Genomic DNA, 22,904 nt, shown 5'->3' on the forward strand with positions numbered 1-22,904 from the left:
AGATAATTGATCTTAGCATGAAATATTCACATATTGCTACATATTTTAATGTGTAAAAATTTACATAAAGGATAACAAAGGACTTAGTAGAAGATGGGTAGTTTTACAAGAATGGCGATTATTATATTAACAAAAGAGAGATATTACAACGACTGAAAAGTCTGACGTCTGTTCCTGAATCAGATCTCTTCATACATACTTGTAAGATGCCTTTATTATCAGAAAAGACAAAATAATATTCCTTATTTTGATTACCTGCCTGAAAACTAAAGGGAAATTTTACAATACTATAGTATTATTTTTAACTACTTATAAAATCATTGTAATATATTTTGCTTCTCTATACTTAGTATGTATTGTTCATTTCCATGTGCACTCATTTTTATAAGAAACTGATCATTTAAAAAGTAGTGCCAGCTCTGGGGGGTTGTTGGGGGCTGGAGGGATTGAGCAAAAAAGAGGAACCTCATGGACCTTGACAGCAGTGTGGTGATGGTGTGGGTGGGGTTGGTGGAGGTGGAAGAGGGCATAGAGGAGATAAATGCAATTGGAAAATATATAATAAAATATAATAAAAACAAACAAACAAAAAATAAATAAAAAGTGGTGTCAAGAACCTCACAGTAACTACTGTTTCCAAACTTGTACGGGTACTAAGAATTTTTTTAAATTTTATTTTTTTAATTACAGTCTAGAGTCAATATTATTTTGTATTTGTTTCAGGTGTACAGCATAGTGGTTAGATAATCAGATACTGTACAAAGTGTTCCAGTCCATATTTCCAGGTCTTTCTTATGTTTGAGGCCATCAGTGCTTAGGGGTGTGAAAGCGAGCTGTTGAAGGTAAAGTGCCTATGGAAAACACTGAGAAACTACAGAATAAAAAGGGGAATGGATGAGTTTGAGAAACATGCTCAACATACTATTTAGTACAAGATTTGGGGCAAGTTACTATGTTCCTGGGATTCAGTTTTCTCATCTATAAAATCAAAGAGCATGCAAGGGGATGGGAAGGTCAGATGATTAACCAGCCTTAAAATTGAGCTTGCTCAGACCCTGTCCTTATGACTTCCAGGGAAAAAAATCCTTGAGCACGTTCTTGCCACACTTTTCCACCAGCCAAAATGGGTGCTAAGGGCATTGCTTGCCAAGCAATGGAAGGGGAGAGCCAAGAAGCATGAGTACCCTCGCTGTGGCCCCCTCTGAGCTGCGGTCGCTTACTCTAACACATTGGGGTAATAACAGCTTACCGTCAGAGTTATTGCTGCATAATTCTAAAGAAGATCATGCACAGTTTAATTTTTCAGTAGCTTTGGCATGAATATTTTATTATAATTATCTGAGAGGTAGGTTAGCATGCAAAACCCTTACCCAGTAAGTAATGACCTGCTGGGTACTGAATGGGTGAGCCATATGGTGAGGCAACAGGAACATGAAGGAAGAAAGAGGTTAGAAGTTTACATTCACAGAGGGTCTATTTTTATACCTAAGCAAACATATGGAGCCTATTAGCATTGAAGGAATGGAGGAGCAGGAATAAACAAAGAAATCATAAATGCACTATGCAGAAAATTAATTGTGATGATTTGGTTGTAAGGAAAGTGCAATAAGGTGAGTAGAAGATGAATGAAATGCATGATTGTGCTTAAAAATAATGGTGATGACAGCTCATTTATTCATACATGCTATGTATCAGATACTAGGAAAAATACCTTTATATATTATGCCACTTTACTCTTACGACAGTCATTTGAGGTAAGCGCTGCTATATATCACCATTTTAAAGATGATAGAATGTGACTTACCAAGATTAAGCGATTTACACAAGGTCACACAACTGGTAAACAGCAGTGGAAATGTTCAGACCTAAGCTTTCTTGCAAAAATTATCCTGCTTGGATTGAGAAGTACAAATTGGTAGTTACAAAATAGCCACAGAGATGTAAAGGACAGCATAGGGAATATAGGCAATAATATTGTAATAACTATGTTTGGTGCCAGGTGGGGACTGGAAGTATTGGGAGTATAATTTGTAAAGTATATGATTGTCTAACCACAATGCTGTACACCTGAAACTAATACAAAATAATAGTGAATGCAAACTGTAATTGCAAAAAATGAAATTTAAAAAATAATTTAAAATGTTACACTACAAAATTTTATCCTTCCCATATATTATGCCATTTTTAAAAATTTGTTCTCTCTTAACTCACTAGTCTCACTGTTTAAGTCTATGATCAGCCAGAGGAGCAGCTGACCACTGTGGGGAGTTGATCAGAAGTGACTGTCTACCCCCATGTGAGTGTCTCACTCATTCATTTTATACCTCCTACAAGTAGTTAGATGGGAAAATATGAAATATATCAGGCAGCTGGTAATTAAGTTAACTCCAGGCCTACACTGTATGCTAGGCCAAATAGTCACCTAACATTCTATTGTTCATTTCAGATTCGTACCAAGACTCCTGACTATCCTCGCTCACTGGAGAACTATACGGTGAGCTACATGTTACAATATGATTTCCAAAAGTAAAACTGTACCAGTTCATTTCTTATCACCTTCAGGGTCTATGAAAAACATGTGCAAGGCATTTCCCTTAGCTCTCAGCAGTGAATGTGTGTGTCTGTGTGTACATACACATAGGGGTGGCAGAAAATCAAGATTTACTTTTCTGAATAATTTTTGCAGCTCCTATGGGTAAATGAATTTAGCACATGCAATTAGTCAAACTGTCTTTGGTAACATGTTTTATTAAATTCTCAAAAAATCATAAGATGAATCAGAATTAAAGCTCAAAATGATACTACCACCAAGGCAGGAACTCACAGAGTGGATATTCACATTATATTATTGATCAAAGTAAGGTGTGATCAAAATTATTCATTGTATAGATGAGACTAACAGAGAAACCACGTCTTGCTACAGCAAACTGCAGAGACAACAAGGGGACGACATACAGGCACTGGGACTGAGAAAGGATACTCAGGCCGGTGAAAGAAAGCCTGGTGCACAAGGAGGGATGGAATCATCAGATCACAGTTTGCGAAAGCATTCATCATTAAGGTGTCAAAGATTAATAAATGGGTTTTGCAACAGATGGGAGGATTATAGTGATGGAAATCCATGGCAAATGCTATATAGAAATCTAAGAAATTATTATCAAGTAATTTAAGTAAGTAAGTACTAGAGACTCAAGTACAGAGTTACAATCTCTCTATGTGGAGTTGGAATGTATAAAATGGATCCAGTCAAATAAAGTTACACTAATTAGAAAGATTCATAAAACATATTCTAGCCCTGACCGGTTTGGCTCAGTGGATGGAGCGTCAGCCTGCGGAATCAAGGGTCCCGGGTTCGATTCTGGTCAAGGGCATGTACCTTGGTTGTGGGCACATCCCCAGTAGGGAGTGTGCAGGAGGCAGCTGATGGATGTTTCTCTCTCATTGATGTTTCTAACTCTCTATCCTACTCCCTTCCTCTCTGTAAAAAATCAATAAAATATATTTTTAAAAAAACATATTCTAGAACATAAAACAAAGATGAAACTTCAAATGAAGGACCTAATTCAGGCTGGTGTAGTATACTAATCCTGAGATAGTAGATTTAGCCATTTAGCTGTAGTAATAAAAAATCTCCCAAATCTCATCAGCTTGGAGACATTTATTTTAGGTTTGTGATATATTTCCATTGAAAATTGGCTGGGAACCCTCATCTGTGTTATCACTGGGTCCTCTTGTTGGGACCCAGGCAAACAAAGCGGCCACTTTTCTGGAAGATTTTAAGTCATAAGGAGAAGCGGGGAAATGCATTACATAAACATTAACTCTTTAAGTCTTTGCCAAGAAGTGAAATTCATAATATCTTCTAAAATTTCATTAGTGAAAGCATATCACAAAGCAGACCTGAGTTCAACAGGACAGGAGACATGTAATTATCATACAGAAAGTAGAATCGGAGAGATGAAAAATGAGAGAATCAGCTATGACTGCTTATAATGGAACTTGACTCTGAGCCAATACAATGTGGAAGTAATCAAGGAATGGACTCTCCATATATTTTCGAAGGTAGGCTTCAGCCTAGAAAATGGGAAAGATTAACTTCTGTTATAAGTCAAATATCCTAGCCAGATTTGAGTATTGGCATGTGTTGGTGTGTGTGTGTTGGGGGGAGGGGGGGAGCCGGGGGGGGGGTGGGGGGAGGAGTGGTACAGATGGGAATGGAATAAAGAGGAATATAAAGGACTAAATAGTTCAAGTGGGTGAGACAAAGGCATACAATTATGAAATCAAGGAAGATTTCCAGCTTTACTCTCTGGGACTTACAGTCCAGAGAAAAAGAAAAAAAGTTGGCACAGTACCGAGTGTCTTCTGTTTGATAAGGATGTTAGAAGAAATTTTTATTTAATTTCCCCAACAATCCTCCAAGATTAACATATAGATTCAATATCACTTACTCCTCCCCACCCCCATTCTGAAGAGGACCACATTTTAATCTAACAGGAGACTACAAAGTTGTAGGTCCAAGATTTTAAACTCATCACAAGTTATTTTTCCATTCCATTAATATAATGTCTTCTCATTTCAACCACCTACACAGCCCACAAACATTTCCCACGCAGAATGGGATGAATATAAAGCTATAATTCCAAAAAGTTTTAATCCAATGGGAAGCTATCTTTTTATCTTGTTAATTATTAATTTTGTTGATTTTGATTTTTTTTCTTTTTTTATTGTTGACACTACTACAGATGTCACCCATTTCTCCTCCCCCGCTTTGCCCACCACCACCCAGCCCCCACTCCCCTCCCCTGGCCTTCACCACACTGTTCTACGGCTATTCATATATGTTCTTTGGCTAATACCTTTACCTTTTTAAAAAATATTTTTATTGATTTCAGAGAGGAAGGGAGAGGGAGAGAGATAGAAACATCAATGATGAGAGAGAATCATTGATCAGCTGCCTTCTGAACAGCCCCCACTGGGGATCGAGCCTGCAACCTGGGCATGTGCTCTGACCAGGAATTGAATCATGACATACTGGTTCATAGTTTGACACTCAACCACTGAGCCACAGAGGCTAGGCTCTTCTCCTTCTTTCATCCAGTTCTCCCCATAAACATCCCCTTTGACATCTGTCAGCCTGTTCCATGTACCCATGCTTCTGGTTCCATTTTGTTTGTCAGTTTATTTTGTTCATTAGATTTCACATATTAATTGAAATCTTATGGTATTTGTCTTTCTCTTACTGGCTCATTTAACTTAGCATAAATATCCAGGTCCATCCATTCTGTCACAAAGGGTAAGACTTCCTCCTTTCTTTACAGTTGGGCAGTAGTCCATTGTGTGTAAAGATATCAAAGCTTTTTAATCCATTTATCTACTGAAGGATATTTGGGCTATTTCCAAATCTTGGCTATTGTAAATAATGCTGCTATGAACATAGGTGTGCATATAGTCTTTCTGATTGGTGTTTCAGGATTGTTAGGATATACGCCCAGAAGTGGATTGCTGGGACAAATGGCAGTCCCATTTTTAATTTTTTGAGGAAACTGAATACTGTCTTCCATAGTGGCTTCAATAGTCTGCATTCCCATCAGCAGTGCACTAAGGTTCCCTGTTCTCCACATCCTCAACAGCACTTGTTGTTTGTTGAATTATTGATGGTAGCCACTCTAGCAGGTGCGAGGTGATAATACCCCATTGTGGTTTTAATTTGTGTCTTTCTGATGATTAATGATGTTGAACATTTTTTCATATGTCTATTGGCTATCTGCATGTCCTCTATGGAAAATTGTCTATTCAGGTGTTTTGCCCATTTTTAAATTGGATTGTTTGTCTTCCCGGTTTTGAGTTGTAAATGTATTTTCTATATTTTAGAAATTAACATCTTATCAGATGTATCATTGTCAAATATGTTTTACCATACAGTGGGTTCTCTTTTCATTTTGTTGATGGTTTCCTTTGCCGGGCAGAAGATTTTTAGTTTGACATAGTCCAATTTGTTTATTTTTTCCATTGGCTTAGGCATTGATTCAGCAAAAATACTGCTTGTGAGATGTCTGAGATTTTATTGTCTATGATTTCTTTTAGTGTTTTTTTTTTTTTTTATAGTTTCAAGACTTGCATTTAAGGCTTTTTCCATTTTGAAATTATTCTTATGAATGGTGTTAATGGGTGATCTAGTTTCATTTTTTTGCCTGTACCTGTCTAATTTTTCCAACACCATTTATTAAAGAGATTGTTTTCTCTTGTCTCCTTTAGCAAATATTAATTGACCATAAAGGCATGGGGTGTTCTGTTCTATTGATCTATATGCCTGTTCTTGTGCTAGTTCCAGGCTGTTTTCATTACAATGACCTTGTAGTATAGTTTGCTATCAGGTAATGTGATCCCTCCAACTTTGTCCTTCTTTCTCAAGATTTCTAAGGTTATTTGGGGTCTTTTTTGGTTCCATATCATTTTTGGAATGCTTGTTCTAAATCTGTGAAATATGCTACTGGTATTTTAATAGGAATTGCATTGAATCTATAAATTGCTTTGGATAATATGAACATTTTAATGATTTTAATTCTTGCAATTCATGAACATGATATAAGCTTCCACTTGTTTTGTTTGTATTGTCCTCTATTTATTTTCTCAATGTCTTATAGTTTTCCAAATCAGGTCTTTTACATTACATCCTTTGTTAAATTTATTCCTAGGTACCTTATTTTATTTTTGTTGCAATAATAAATTGGATTTTGTTCTTAGTTTCTCTTTCTGATAGTTCAATGGTGTATAAAAATGCCATTGTATCCTGCTACTTTGTTGAATTCACTTATTAGATCTAGAATTATTTTTCTGGTGGAGTCTTTAGGGTTTCCTATGTACACTCTTGTGTCATCTCTTAATAATGACAATTTTACTTTCTCCTTTCCAATTTGTATGCCTTTTATTTCTTCTTGTCTGTGGCTAGGACTGCCAGTATTATCTATACTTATAAAAGGGTAATATGCTAATTAGGCCGGATAGACCAGATGTCCTTCCAGACATCCTTCTGGACAAAGCCATGGTGGTGGGGGCTGAGGCAGAGGTGGTTAAGGGCAATCAGGCCAGCAGGGGAGAGCAGTTAGGTGATCAGGCTGGCAGGGGAGAGTGGTTAGGGCAATCAGGCCTGCAGGGGAGAGTGGTGAGGGGTGATAAGGCTGGCAGGGGAACAGTTAGGGGCATCAGGCAGGCAGGCAGAGGTGGTTAGGGGTGATCAGGCAGGCAGGCAGAAGGATTAGGGGCAATTAGGCAGTGAGGCAGAGTGGTTAGGGGAGATCAGGCAGGCAGGCAGGTGAGCAGTTAGGAGCCAGTGGTCCCGGATTGCTAGAGGGATCCTGGATTGAAGAGGGTGCAGGCCGGGCTGAGGGACCCTCCTCCCCCTCATGCACAAATTTTGTGCACCGGGCCTCTAGGGTTGAATAAGAGTGGTGAAAGCAGACATCCCTGTCCTGTTCCTGTTCATAAGGGAAACTCTTTTAGTTTTTGACCAATGAATATGATGTTGGCTCTAGGTTTTTCATATATGGTTTCTATTATGTTGAGGCATGATTCTTGGATTCCCACTTTGCTGAAAGTTTTTATCATAAATGGGTGCTGGGTTTGATTGAATGCTTTTTCTCCATCTATCTGATTTTTATTTTTTAATTTGTTTATGTAATATATCTCATGAATTGATTTGCAAATACTGGACAAACCTTTCATCCCTGGAATAATCACACTTGGTCATGATATATGATCTTTTTAATGTATTTTGGGATCTGATTTGGTAATATTTTGTGGAGGATTTTAGCATCTATGTTTATCAGGTATATCTAATCTAATAAAAGAGAAACATGCAAATTGACCATACCTTCACTAACCCCTAAGCCATGCCCACCAGCCAATCAGAGAAACTATATGCAAATTAACCCAACCAAGATGGTGGCCGGCAGCCACGGAGCTGGAGCAAGCAGGAGGCTTGGTTGCCCCAGCGATGGAGGAAGCCAAGCTTCCCATCTACCCTGGCTGTCTATGGCCTCCACTAAAGGCAACAAAGTTTGAATTATAGAAGAAAAATAAATCCCATATACCTGCTTCCAGCCAGCCTCCACTGGAAGCTTGGGGGAGTGGGGGCCGTGCCCAGCCTGCAAACAGCCATCAGCCTCTCACCCAGGCTGGCCACACCCTCAAGGGGTGAGGGTCCATGCTGGGGGGCTTGACCAGCCTGCAAACAGCCATCAGCCACTCACTCATGGTGGCCAGACACCCCAGCAGGAACCCCCTCCCTGAAGGGAGTGTGGCCAACCTGAAAATGGCCTTTAGCCCTTCACCCAGGCTGGCCAGGCACTCGAGCAGGGACCCCCACCCTGAAGGGGCTGTGGCCAGCCTGGAAATAGCCATCAGCCCCACACCCAGGCTGTCCACACCCTCAGGGGGTGAGAGTGCCTGCTGGGGGTCTTGGCCAGCCTGCAAACAGCCATCAGCCCCTCACACAGGCTGGCCACACCCTCAAGGGGTGAGGGACCCTGCTGAGGGGCTTGACCAGCCTACAAACAACCCTCAGCCCCTCACCCAGGCTGGCCAGGCACGCCAGCAGGGACCCCCACCCTGAAGGGATTGTGGCCAGTCTGAAAATGGCCCTCAGCCCTTTACCGAGGCTGGCCAGGCACCCCAGTGCGACCCCCACCCTGATCCGGGACACCCTTCAGGGCAAACCAGCCAGGCCCCACCCATGCACCAGGCATATAATAAAAGGGTAATATGCAAATTGACCCTAACAGCAGAATGCCTGGGAATGACTGGTCACTATGACACACACTGACCACCAGGGGGCAGACGCTCAATGCAGGAGCTGCCCCATGGTGGTCAGTGAGCTCCTACAGGGGGAGCTCTGCTCAGCACAAGCCAGGCTGATAGCTGCCATCACAGTAGTGATGGTGGGAGCCTCTCTTGCCTCCTCAGCAGCGCTAAGGATGTCCGACTGCAGCTTAAGCCTGGTCCCCGCTGGCAAGTGGACATGCCCCAAGGGCTCCTGGGCTGCCAGAGGGATGTCTGACTGCCAGCTTAGGCCCGATCCCCTGGGGAGCAGGCCTAAGCCAGTAGGTGGACATCCCCTGAGCGGTCCCAGGCTGTGAGAAGGCATAGGCAGGGCTGAGGGACCCCCCCGAGTGCACAAATGTTTGTGCACCGGGCCTCTAGTTGCTGTATAATTTCTTTCTTTATAGTGTGTTTTTCTGGTTTTGGAATTAGGATAATGCTAGCCTTATAAAAAGAGCTTGGAAGTCTTCCCTCTTGAATTTTTTGGACTTGTTTGAGGAGGATAGATGTTAGTTCTTCTTTGAGTGTTTGATAAAATTCACCTTTGAAGCCATCCAGCCTAGGACTAAAGAACTAAAAACTAAAATTTCTGAAATCACTCTATGAACCAGACATCAAATTTTAGATGTGTGTTCAGAGTCTGGTTTGTGACACACGGAGTCTATCTGGCTTTTACTGCTGCTGCAGAGTGAACCTTTCCCCCAGGCCCCAGGCCCACCATAGCTTATTCAAACAGCAGGTTTACACAGACACTGTTTCTTCTTGAATGCTGAATGCTTAAAGGTGCTTATTATTTGTCTATTCAGGGTAGGCTGCCTTGCAGCTGGCCATCCTGTGTCTATTTATCCAGAAAGCTGTGATCAGCTTCAATCTAAGCACACAGATGAGAGGAAGGAAAACTGTCACTTTTTAAGGACAACATGATTCTGTATATAGAAAACATGAAAGACTTCATCAAAAAGCTATTAGAAATAGTAAGCAAATATAGTCAAATTGTAGGATGCAAAATTAATATGCAAAAATCCATTGCCCTCCTATATACTAACATCAAAACTTCAGGAAAAGAAATGGGGGAAAAATTCCTTTTACAATTGCAACAAAAATAATAACATACCTAGGAGTAAACTTAACAAAGAACACAAAAGACCTATATACTGAAAATTACAAAGCATTATTAAAATAGATTGAAAGAGACACAACAAGTGGAAAAATATCCCATGCTTCTGGATAGGAAGAATCAACATAATTAAAATGGCCATTTCACCCAAAGCAATATACCTATTTAATGCAATCCCCATCAAAATCCTAATGTCATTTTTAAAAGAAATAAGAGAAATCATCAGATTTGTATGGAACCACAAAGGACACTGATTAGCCAAAGCAATCCTGAGAAAAAAGAACAAAGCTAGAGGTATTACACTACCTGACTTCAAATTATACTATGGAATTCTGATAATCATAAGAGCATGGTATTGGCAGAGAAACAGACATACAGATCAATGGAACAGAATAGAAAGCCCAGCTATAAAACCACATGTATATAGACATATAATTTTTGACAAAGGAGCCAGAAACACACAATGGAGTACAGATAGTCTCTTCAATAAATGGTGCTGGGAAAACTGAAAAGCCATATGCAAATAAATGAAACTGTATTACAGTTTGTCCACATGTACAAAAATTAATTAAAAAATGGGTCAAAGACCTAAATATAAGACTTGAAACAAAAAGTTACATTGAAGAAAATACAGATACCAAACTTATGGACCTTGGTAGTAGAGAACATTTTATGAACTTGACCCCAAAGGCAAGGGAAATAAAGGCAAAAATAAGTTAATGGGGCTATATTAACCTCTATGACTTTTAGTTAATTTTTCCTGCTTTATTCTTCAGGTCAAGATATCCAATTTAATAAATAGAAGCACTGAGAGTCAACATCAAGCCTTGTTCCTAAGCTTAAGAAGAAAGCATTGAACATTTTATAATTGAGTATATATTAGTTACAGATTTTTCATAATTGTCCTTAGTTTGATTGAAAAAATTTCCCAGTTAGTTGAGAATTTGGGGCATACATTAGATGCTTTATCTAGATCTATTTAAAAGATTACTTGGTTTTGAAATCTTTTCAAATTTTTTAGTATTCTGAATTACATCATTGGTTTTCAAATATTAAGCCAACCTTTTATTACCAGGAACAGCAACCTTTGGATATGATATATCATAATTTTTATATTGTTGAATTCTATTTACTGAAAGTTTATTGAGAGTTTTTGTTTATGTAAGCTATTGGTCTGTAATTTTCTTAGTTGGGATGCCTTTGATTTTTGTTTCCGATCAATACTGGTGTCATAAAACAAAATGAGATGCCTTTTCTCATCCATATCTTAATGACAGAGCTATATGGGGTTTGTCTTATTTTATTTTTCATAACTTATTGTGTGTGTATGTATGTGTAAGTATATGTAAATGTATGTGATTGTATGTATGAGTATATGATCATATGCATATATGTATGTATACTGATTAAGGGATTAGTATGAGTTAGATTTAGTATGTATTAAAGGATATGGTGTGATGTGGTGTATGATTTGAACAAAGTGTGGACAAAATCTTTTTTTTTTATATGCAGCTGAGAAGTATGCTGATGAGCAATTCAAAGTCATTAGAGAGCTGAGATTTGTTTTCTCTTTGTTTGACAGAAATGAAATATTTTCCTTCTTCATTTAATGCTTTTCTAACATACTGAACAGATGAATTGCATGGAAACTACAACCCTCAAAGTATACTAGTCCTCAGTTTCTGTCAAATGCCTAAGCAGTTCATAGATTATGGATTCTATGTATTTAAGGGCACATGTTTTCCTATTACCAGGCTTTTTATTTTATTTTATATTTTAACTAGGGGACCAGTGCACAAATTTGTGCACCTTGAAAGGAACTGTGGGCTTTGAGGCTGTGGTGGGCACAGGGGTGGGTCTTGGCCCATCCTCTGCACCCCTGCCTGGCCCCTCCCTCCACAGCCCACAGTCCCCTGTCTGCCAGAAACCCCACTCCTTCCACCGCCCCTCTCACCCGCTGATGGTGCAGAGCAATTGGGGCAGATGACAGCAGCGGGTGCGAGAGGGGCTGGCACCGTCAGCGAGTGCAAGTGGCGGCTGCTGCCCTGATCGCCCCTCAGGAGCAGGAGGAGGTGGAGAAGCCCTGAGGGGCATTCAGGGCTGGCAGCCACCACTTGTACCGGCTGAGAGCACCAAGTGATCCGGGCCAGGACTGGGCTCTGGCAGTGGGTGTGAGCAGGGATGGCACTGGAAGTGGGTGTGAGAAGTGGTCTCTAGTCCCAATCACCCCTCGGGAGCAGGGGGAGGTGGTGAAGCCCTCAGGGGCAATCGGGACCAGCAGCTGCCACTCATGCCCGCTGGCAATGCTGAGCATTCAGGGCAGGTGCTGGATGCTGGTAGTGGGTGCAGGTGGTGGCTCTGGCACTAGCAGGTGTGAGCAGGGCCAGCACTGGCAGCAGGTGTGAGTGCCGCATGGGACTGTGGCATGCAGGAGCAAAGAATTTTCAGTAACGACCAGAGGCTCACCCCAAAGACAGCGACTGGTGCCCTGTCCGGTGCTCTGGTGCCCACTCACCTGCTCCACCATCCTGCCTGCTGTTAACGCTTGCCATGTTCCATGCGTGCCCACTAGTGGTCAGCGCACATGGTAGCGACTGGTTGTTTGGTTGTTCTGCCATTTGATCTATTTGCATATTAGGGTTTTATATATAGAGATTGATTTCAGAGTGGAAGGGAGACAGAAAAAGAGAAGAAACATCAATGATGAAAGAGAATCTTCTATTGGCTGCTGCAACCCGTGCGTGTGCCTGAATCGAACCCTGATCATCTGGTTTATAGGACGACACTCAACCACTGAGCCACACAAACCTGGCTTATTACCAGTCTTTAAGACTTGGGAATCCATATACCTTTCTTGTTTAATTCTTAAAAGACTCATTCGTTGAAGATTAAAGATTTCCTTAAACACCTCCAGAGGCTGTGGAGAACAGAATAAGCCAAAGATTAATAAAAACCTATGATTCCCAGGATCCACTACTTCTTCTGGACTATGAGCTACATCCTTTGCAGCTACACTGGTGAAAGTTTGACTGAATGACATCATTATATTTAGAAAATCGGGTGAATGGGTGCATTTAATGTAGGTGAGACATGTGATACTAACCACATACCAAGTATCCAGACCCACGATGTGTGAGTTTAATGAAAAACGGAAAGGTTTTACTCCAACCCAAAACAAACAAACATGACACATTCTGTAATTAGAAAAATGCTAATTTATACTTCTAGTCTTAAGAGATCAACCTCCTGTTCTTAACAGAAATATTATGTTTTATCAACTTTGAGAAAAATACTAAACAAAATAGAATATCCATATAGTACACTCCTTCAAAAAATATATGAGCTATACTGTCAAAAGTTATTTCCCTATTAAGATTACACAATGAGCGATTTTGGTTTTCCTGTTTTTGAAGTGTTTTTGTTTTGTAGAAAATTCTTAGAGAAGATTTGAAAATGAGCAAGAGAGAGGCAATCTGGGTAAGTACATGATAACGTTTTAGGAGAATTTTGGGATTAACTTCAGTGTGTTTTGCAAATATATAATTTATACTGTTTCTTTAGAGGGAGAAGTGAATGAAGATAGCCAAAGTAGCTTTATATGCATCTGTTTTCTCATGTGCTCCTCAATTTGATTCTGTGTATCCATTAAAATGAAGCATAACTATGTTGACTATACCACCATTAATTCATAAACCAAACTCTCATTATTTACTACTCATAGTAATGTATTATTGCCTCTTGTATTAGGATAACATTATCTGATAAAAAAAATTTTTCAAGACATTTTCTTGCATTTTTTTACTTGCATTTTTTATCGATTTTAGAGAGAGAAGAAGGGAGGGAGGGAGGGAGAAAGAGAGAGAGAGAGAGAGAGAGAGAGAGAGAGAGAGAGAGAGAGTTTGACTTGTCATTCCACTTAGTTGTGCATTCATTGGTGCTTCTTGTATGTGTCCTGACCCAGGATTTAACCTGCAATCTTGGCATACCAGGATGATGCTCTAACCAACTGAGCTACCTGGCCAGGGCCAGACATTTTGTACAATACAATTTTTGAGGGCATATAACAGTCAAATGCTTTGTTTGCTATCTGAAGTCAAATCAGAGAGCAAGGATATATATACTTTTTATAAACCCTGCGCTAACATGGCAAACATCACTTTCATTGGCCAATTGGGCTAGTACTAATCACAGGAACATACCAGGAAGTTGGGGAATGCTATTCCTATCTAGAAAGCTGCTTACCAGCAATAACACAGGGTGGGAAAGATGCACACATTTAACAGTTATAAAGTTTCATTATTTTCTTTGGGACAAATTCTATGTACACATTTACATAGCACAGAATAACATTTTAGGTACTAGTGACAGGGACATATCCATTATTTTACAAAGTGAATATCAACTTTGTGTTTAGAGAGAGAAGGGGGAGAGAGAGAGAGAAAGAGAGAGAGAGAGAGAGAGAGAGAGAGAGAGAGAGAGAGACTGATGTGAAAAACATTGATCAGTTGCCTCCCATATGCTCCCCAACCAGAGTTCGAACCCACAACCTAGGTATGTGCCCTGACCAGGCATCAAACCGGCAACCTTTTTGGTGTGTGGGATAGTGCTCCAACCAACTGAACCACCTAGCTACGGCTCAACTTATTTTTAAACAGCTTGTTTAGGTAATTCAATTACCCTATGGTTCACCAAGTTAAAGTGCACAAATGCTTTTTCAGTATATTCATACAGATGGGAGCCATGACCAAAACTGATTTGTAGCAATTTAGTTATCCCATTTTGAAAACTCCATGCCCATTAGTAGTCAATGCCAATTCCACCTTTCTCCCCCATCCCTAGGCAACTACTAATCTATTTTTTATATCTAAAGATATGTCTGTTTTGACCATTTTATATAAAAGAATATACACAATATGTGGTATTTGTGACTGGTTTTTTATACTTCACATAATATTTTAAAGGTATATCTGTGTTGTAGCATGTATCAGTAATCCCTTGGTTTGATTACCATTGTATAGATTTACTAGATTTCTCTTATGCATTTATCAGTTGATACATATTTGAATTGTTTCCATTTTGGGGCTACTGTGAATAATGTTTCTACAAACATGTGTGTATAATTTTTGTTTGGATGTATTTTTCCATTTAAATTAGTATTTCCCTGGAGTTGAGGGATCATAGGGTAACTCTATGTTTAATATTTTGAGGAACTGCCAAAGTATTTTACAAAGTGGCTACAACATTATACATTCTTATTAACAATATATGAGGGTTCTAACTTCACATCTCTGCCAACACTTGTTATTATTATAACTTTTGATTTCAGTCATCTCAGCATGTATGAAGTAGTATTTTATTTTGGTTTTTATTTGAATTTACCTAATGACTAATGACATTGCCCACATATTTTCATGAGCTAATTGGTGATTTCTAGTATATAATCTTTGGGGAATTTTATTCAGAACCTTTGTTCATATAAAATTTGGTTGTTTCCTTTTTTTGTTATTGAGTTGTAAGGATTCTTTATATATTCTGGGCACATGACTCTTATAAGATAGATTTTCAAATATTTTTTCCAGTCTGCTTTTCCCTTGTACTTTTGATGTCAAAAAGAAAAAGAAAAGAAAAAAAAAAAGCCTAACACAAAGTCACAAGAATGCTGTATTTTTTCTAAGAATTTTAATATTTTAGTTCTTACACTCAGGTCTATAATCAACTTTACATTATTTGTGGTGTGGGGTGTGTGTGTGTGTGTGTGTGTGTGTGTGCGTGTGGTGTGAGGAAGGGATGCAAATTCATTCTTGTGTATGTGGATATAGAGTTGTCTCAGGGTTCAGTATCATTTTTGAAAATAAAGTCCTCTCTGAATTGAATTGTGTTGACACTCTTGTGGAAATACAATTTATCACAAATGATGAGATTTATGGATTGATTTTTCTCTTTTTCTTTTGCTTATGAATGTTAAAGTGTTCCAGCACCACTTGTTGAAAAGACTGCTATTTCCCCATTGTATTGACTTTGCTACCTTGTCAAAAGTTAATTTATTGTATTTGAGTGATTTTACTTTGGGTCTTTCTTCTGTTTCATTACTTTTTCTCCAATACAATTCAGTCTTGATTACTGTTAATTTGAATTTTCTTGAAATCGGGTAGTATGAGTAACCTCCTTTACAAAAAACATAATAGGAACACAAGCAGTATAGAGTACTGATATGAGTGCATAAGTATGCTTTAGTTGCTAGGGAGGAACTGTGTTCTTCAGGCTTAAAAGATGGTGCAAATCAGCTCAACAAGCAGGAGATGGCATTGAGGATTGGGCCAAAATTTCAAGTAGTAATAACTGCAGTTGTTTACCCAGCTGGATTCTCTTTTCATATGACTTTGGAAAACCACATTGGAGTGGTTTGCACAAAGCTTAGAGGTTGGTAAAGTTTTCAACATTCAAGGAAACAGATCTTTGTATTTTTATATTTTAACTTTCTATTGGAAGCAATAATAAGCATAATGACAATACTGTTATTTTGCGTTGTTTGTGGTGGTGGTATTTAGTTTACAGAGTTCTTTTATATATATTTACTGGAGGCCTGATGCATGAAATTCATGCAAGGGCCTCAGCCACTGCCACTGAGGTGGCTGCCTCTGCATTGGCCCTGCCCACTGCGGCGGCTGGGGGCTTCTGCCTCAGACCCCACCACCATGGTTTCATCCAAAAGGACATCCAGCCTAATTAGCATATTACGCTTTTATTATTATAGATGAATTTGTGCACGGGTGGGGTCTGGCCAGCCCTCCCTGATTGGAGCCCATTGGGTGGGGCTGGCTGTGGGGTTGAATGCTGGAAGCTGTAGCTTTCCACCAGCTGTATCTAGTTGTACTTGAAGGATGACCAAAAGAAACCCACAACAGAACTGTTTTGCATTTCACATGCCATGAGATGAAGTTGTTTATGTGTTGTTTGCAAACGTATATCAAGATGGATGATGGCCCTTTAATGATTTTTGCGTTCTTCCCGGGGATCTACTCTCAGTTTCCCAATATGATCTTCATGCCTGTTTGTTTAAAAGTTTTTCTGTTTTTGAATGTTCCTACCCTTTGCTTTTGCTCCTGGCAGCCTGCAGGTCCTCTTTGCCACCCCTTTTAAAGAGAGATTGAAAGCTCACCTAATCTGCAATGCACTGCAATTTCACAAAATCCCCACCCAGCCTCTCTACATTCCTCAGCAAAGGGCCGCCATCCCATTAATGCTTAGGTTACCTTTTCGGCTAACGTGGAAGGTCTCCTCAGGCTTCGGGCCGTGGAGGGAGATTTCGACACCTTGCTGCAGAAATCTCTGCAGAGCCCTCTGGAGACTCTGGTCAGGGACAGAAGGACTGATAATTATTTTCTTGTGCTTTCAGTAAATGTACATGCACCAGGGAGCCAGGCAGGGATTTAGAGGTGTTGGGGGCCAATCAGGGGCCAGGTGGGCCAAGAGGGGAAGCTGATCGGGGCCCAGATCAGGCTGGTCTGCTGACACGGTGTGCATTATAGCTACCTGTCATTCTGGTCGTTATGATCGCTGGGTTTTTATATATATACTAGAGGCCCGGTGCACAAAAATTTGTGCACTCGGGGGGAGGGGGGCTCCCTCAGCCCAGCCTGTGCCCTCTCGCAGTCTGGGACCCCTCTGGAGATAATGACCTGCTGTCTTAGGCCTGCTCCCGGGTGGCAGAGGGCAGGCCCAAACCTTAGGTGCAGCCCCTGGTCAGGCTCAGAGCAGGGCCGATTGGGGAGTTGGGGCGCCACCCCCTGTCATGCACAGAGCAGGGCGGATCGGGAGGTTGCGATGCCACCTCTAGTCACACTCAGGGTAGGGCTGATTGGGGGATTGGGGCACCGCCCCCTGTCACACTCAAGGCAGGGTCGATGGGGAGGTTGCAGCGCCACCCCCTGTCATGCACAGAGCAGGGCCAAGCAGAGGGTTGGGGCTCCGTACCCTGTCACGCACAGAGCGGGGCCCATCAGGGGGGTTGGGGAGCTCCCCTCTGTCACGCACAGAGCAGGGCTGATCAGGGGGTTGGGGCGCCTTCCCCTGTCACTAACAGAGCAGGGCGGATAGGAAGTTTGTGTCCCTGCCCCCGTCACACACAGAGCCTCAAGGCGATCAGGGGGTTTGGTCACTGCCCCCTGTCATGCTGATCCCGGTGCCAGGAGGCCTCGTGGCTCCACTGATCCCGGTGCTAGGAGGCCTCGCTGCTACACTGATTCTGGTGCTGGGAGGCATATTACCCTTTTACTGTATAGGATAGAGGCCTGATGCATGGGTGGGGGCTGGCTGGTTTGCCGTGAAGGGTGTCCTGGATCAGAGTGGGGGTCCCCACTGGGGTGCCTGGCCAGCCTGGATGAGGGGATGATGGCTGTTTGCACCTGGTCACACCCCCTTCAGGGTGGGGTCCCCACTGGGGTGCCTGGCCAGTCTGGGTGAGGGGCTGAGGGCTGTTTTCAGGCTGGCGGGTGACTGAAGCTCCCAACCTGTCTTTTTTTTCATTTTTTTATTTTCTTTTTTCTTTTTTTTCTGGGCTTTAGCTCTGAGGCTTTGCTCCAGCTCTGAGGCCTCTGCTGCTGAAAGCAGGTATCTGGTTTGTATGTGTTCTATAATTGTAACACTGTTGCGGTCCTGCTCACTCCAGCTCTGAGATCCCGGCTGGCTGAAAGCAGGGATCTGCGTTTGTTCTATAATTGAAACAATGTTGGGGTCCTGCTGGCTGAAGCCCGGCTGGCTAAAAGCAGGTTTCTGGGGTTTTGTTTAGCTTCTTTATTTGTAACAATGTTTCTTAAACTGAAAGCTCAGAGGCCTGCAAGGCAGGCGGGGAAAGTTGGTTTCCTCTGTCACTGAAGCAAGCAAGCCTCCTGTTAGCTTTAAGCTGTCTGGCTGTCGGCTGCCATCTTGGTTGGCAGTTAATTTGCATATCACCCTGATTAGCCAATGGGAAGGGTAGAGGAGGTATGGCTAATTACCATGTTTCTCTATTATTAGATAGGATAGATTGCATCCAATTGCAACTTTAAATGTTTGCAGGATAGGACCTATTTTCCCTATTTTAGGATAAAAAAGCAAATACTGCACTATTTACCAAAGATCGTTGTAGAAATGCACACCTGACGTGGTCCAGAGTGTCCCAGAAAATCAAGCACTAGCCAATTTAATAGGAGATGACTTATGAGCAGCACAGTAGTTTGCCTAAGAGTCAAATGAAAGAAGAACCTGTTAAGAAATCAAAACAGGTTGGTATAAACAACAAGTGGGTGGAAATGTGGAGTGTTGTATGTGGCAACATAATTAGAGCTAATGAGATGAAATCAGGGCAATTATAAAGGAAGTTAAAGTTAACAAAGTTGTGGACTTAGGAGCAATTAGTAATAGAGTTATCTTTTCTGTTGAGTGTTGGGAAAAACATGTTTTAATGTGTGAGAATGATTGGTTTATGGGGCTTTCAATAACTGGTTTAGAGACTATTCTAGAAAAACGTTAAAATTCAGAAGTGTAGCCAGCTGCAAAACATTACATATGAACACATATAGCCTAATTTCAATGAATCTTTAATATTGTTTTTAGATGTTTTGTTTTCCCCTTCATTTTGTCCCTTAAAATTTGGTAGTAATAGTAAAACTTTATATTATACACATAATTAACATTTTCTTTCTCTGTGCTGTATTTTATAAAATGTCATGTTGATAAATGAAAATATTTTCTTAATATAATCTACAGCCCTAGTTGGTTTGGCTCAATGGATAGAGCGACGGCCTGTGGACTGAAGGGTCATCCCAGGTTTGATTCCAGGCAAGGGCACATGCCCAGGTTGCGGGCTCAATCCCCAGTAGGGGGTGTGCCGGAGGCAGCCAATCAATGATTCTCTCTCATCATTGATGTTTCTATTTCTCTCTCTCCCTTCCTTTCTGAAATCAATAAAAATATATTTTAAAAATGTGATCTATACACTATTAAAAGATAGCAATAGGAATGATGTGAACTTCACAAGCTGACTCTTCAGTGTTACTCTAACAATTGAATATAGTTTTCGAGTTTCAATGGCAGTTTGTTTCCAGTATCAACTCAATTTCATGCAAATTTCAAATTACAAATAATTACATTTTGATCAATTATGAAAAATGTTTATTTTCTACTAGAATATTCAATAGTATTTTCCTAAGTAATAGGCACGGCAAAGCCTCCACCGAAGGCAATATGATGTAGTTGATGATTTTCACACAGACATGGGTAGGGTCTATTAAAAACCTAGAATAGCTTTTTAAAGGCACATTTGTCTCTCACGCACAGTACCAAGTCTTGGAATAAGAATAAAGTTGGAAAAACTCAAGTATAGTACAAATGTTATGAATGCATGGACAAATAAATGTATATATAATTTATATATATTTTTTCTTTTCCATTTTCCACACATAATCTCTCTTGTTAACAACGGGGAAGAACAAGACTGAGAATGTTGATGATTTAATAATAATTCTTTCTGCTAGGAATATAGTTCAGAATCTCTGTAAATGTAAGTAAGGTCAGTAGTTTTATGTCTGTATGTGACATATCACTCATCTTTTTGCACAATGCTTATTTGAGATGAGAGTGCAAGGCTGAAATATACCTCATCAGGGCTGCCTATAAGGATGCTACAGGCTCAACAGGTACAGAGACATGGGCAGGCTTAAAGGAATATTACCCTTTATTTGACTGACAGTGATTTGTGCAAAAGTGGGAAGGAGGCAAACAATAGTTGAAGAGTGAAAAATGAAGGCAATAGATTACCTGCTGGGAATGTGGTATTCTTATGGGGAGGGTATTCTGTGTTGTCCAAGAAATTGCTGGTGAGTGAGCAGAGAACCTAGAGATCTGAAATTAAAGGGGGTCTGGATAGTCAGTTGCTAATCCTATTGACTCTTGTTAGATTCTGAATAGTCATTTCACATGATCCCCAAGGACACAGGAATGCCATCCTTTGAGTGAAACACCAGATTACTCCCTCTCTCTGATCTTTGGCTTCCTGCCATTAGACTAGTATCTGTAATGTTCCTCCTCACCCTTCCCCCTAAATTTCAAGGAGCATGTGAAACAATAATCTGAATTTTCTATGTTAGGCTCATTGAGTGATAGGAGCAAGTATTTATTATATAGGATGTGTTAGTGTTGTGTGTTTTTCATATCTGTTCACATTTCTTTATCTTAATCATAGTTCTGCTCTTTTTTCTTGGGGTGTGAGGAGCCAGGTGATGGAGGAGGAGGATGCCATTCTCTGGATCCCAGGGATTACTGGAGCAGCATAACAGCCATGGGGCTTCCTCGTGTTCTGAGTTAGGGACTGCAGGAGTTCATCCTACGGAGCCTACAGGGACTCATTTGAGGGTTTTGGAGATTTGTTGGAAAGCTCTCAGTGGCTCTGTTTGTTATCAGAAGCCAAATCAGACAGCAGCAGCTGTCAACAAAACCTCAGAGAGAAATCACTGGTGATTCTCTCTGACAGCTTCCCAGCGACAGCCTGGGGCAGCCGGGCCATGGCTCTGCGCTTCTCCAAGTGTGTCTGTGGTCTTCTGACTGAGAGTGACTGGGGACAGTGGTGAATTCCGCTGCCAAATGAGGCACAAATAAGCTTCCACACATCAGCTACCCACGTCAACAGGTGAGGTCCCCCTTGTGATTGCCATGGTAGGTGAGGACATGGTTATTCTACTATGAAGGGTTCAATTCAAGGAATGCCAAGTGACTGGGGGATAGGGCCTATATATTTTCAGAGATAAGGGGAGGTGGCAGGGCTGGTAAACTGAGTCAGGTAGGTTTTTTTGTTGTTGTTAATCCTCACTCAAGGATATTTTTTTTTAAATATTTTTTATTGATTAAGATATTACATATGTGTACCCTCTACCCCCCCCCTCCCTGCTCACCCCCTCACCCCCCCGTTGTCCGTGTCCATTGGTTAGGCCTATATGCTTGCATATAAGTCCTTTGGTTGATCTTTCCGCCTTGCCCCCACCCTCCCCTACCTTCCCTCCAAGGCCCGACAGTCCAATCAATGCCTCTCCGTCTCTGGATCAGTCCTTGTTCATCAGTTTATGTTGTTCATTATATTCCACAAATAAGTGAGATCTTGTGGTATTTATCTGCTCTCCAGTTCCATCCATGCTGTGGCAAATGGTAAGAGTTCCTTTTTCTTCTTCCTCTTCTTAAAGAATACCTTTCAGCATTTCATATAATGCTGGTTTGGTGGTGATGAACTCCTTTAGCTTTTTCTTATCCGTGAAGCTCTTTATCTGACCTTCCATTCTGAATGATAGCTTTGCTGGATAAAGTAATCTTGGTTGCAGGTTCTTGCTATTCATCTCTTTGAATATTTCTTGCCACTCTCTTCTGGCCTGCATGGTTTCTGTTGAGAAATCAGCTGACAGTCGGATGGGTACTCCCTTGTAGGTAACTGACTGTCTTTCTCTTGCTGCTTTTAAGATTCTCTCTTTATCTTTTGCTCTTGGCATTTTAATTATGATGTGTCTTGGTGTGGTCCTCTTTGGATTCCTTTTGTTTGGGGTTCTCTGCGTTTCCTGGACTTGTAAGTCCATTTCTTTCACCAGGTGGGGGAAGTTTTCTGTCATTATTGCTTCAAAAAGGTTTTCAATATCTTGCCCTCTCTCTCCTTCTGCTACCCCTATAATTCTGATGTTGGTACGCTTGAAGTTGTCCCAGAGGTTCCTTACACTATCTTCATATTTTTTGAATCTCTTTTCTTTTTTCTTTTTCGGTTGGGTATTTTTTGTTTCTTTGCATTTCAAATCTTTGACTTGATTCTTGGGATCCTCTTGTCTGCTGTTGGAGCTCTGTAAAGTATTCTTTATTTCAGTCAGTGTATGCATAATTTCTAATTGGTCCTTTTTCATGACCTCCATGGTCTCACCATACTCCTTGAGGGATTCATTAAATTTATCGGCGGTTT

The 22,904-nt window shown here is 40.8% G+C and overlaps 1 long non-coding RNA gene across 1 annotated transcript in view; it reads left to right on the forward strand.

Annotated features, from left to right (window-relative positions):
• Nucleotides 1–2,482: 2,482 nt before the first annotated feature.
• LOC308528709 overlaps nt 2,483–22,904 on the forward strand; it is a 260,832-nt gene continuing 240,410 nt past the window's right edge. The window contains exons 1-2 of the long non-coding RNA XR_013996727.1: nt 2,483–2,494; nt 13,367–13,414. This is a non-coding gene — a long non-coding RNA (uncharacterized lncRNA). The remainder of the gene's footprint in view (nt 2,495–13,366; nt 13,415–22,904) is intronic.

Source organism: Myotis nattereri (assembly GCF_964212035.1).
Source record: "Myotis nattereri genome assembly, chromosome: 13".
NCBI classification, from domain to species: domain Eukaryota; kingdom Metazoa; phylum Chordata; class Mammalia; order Chiroptera; family Vespertilionidae; genus Myotis; species Myotis nattereri.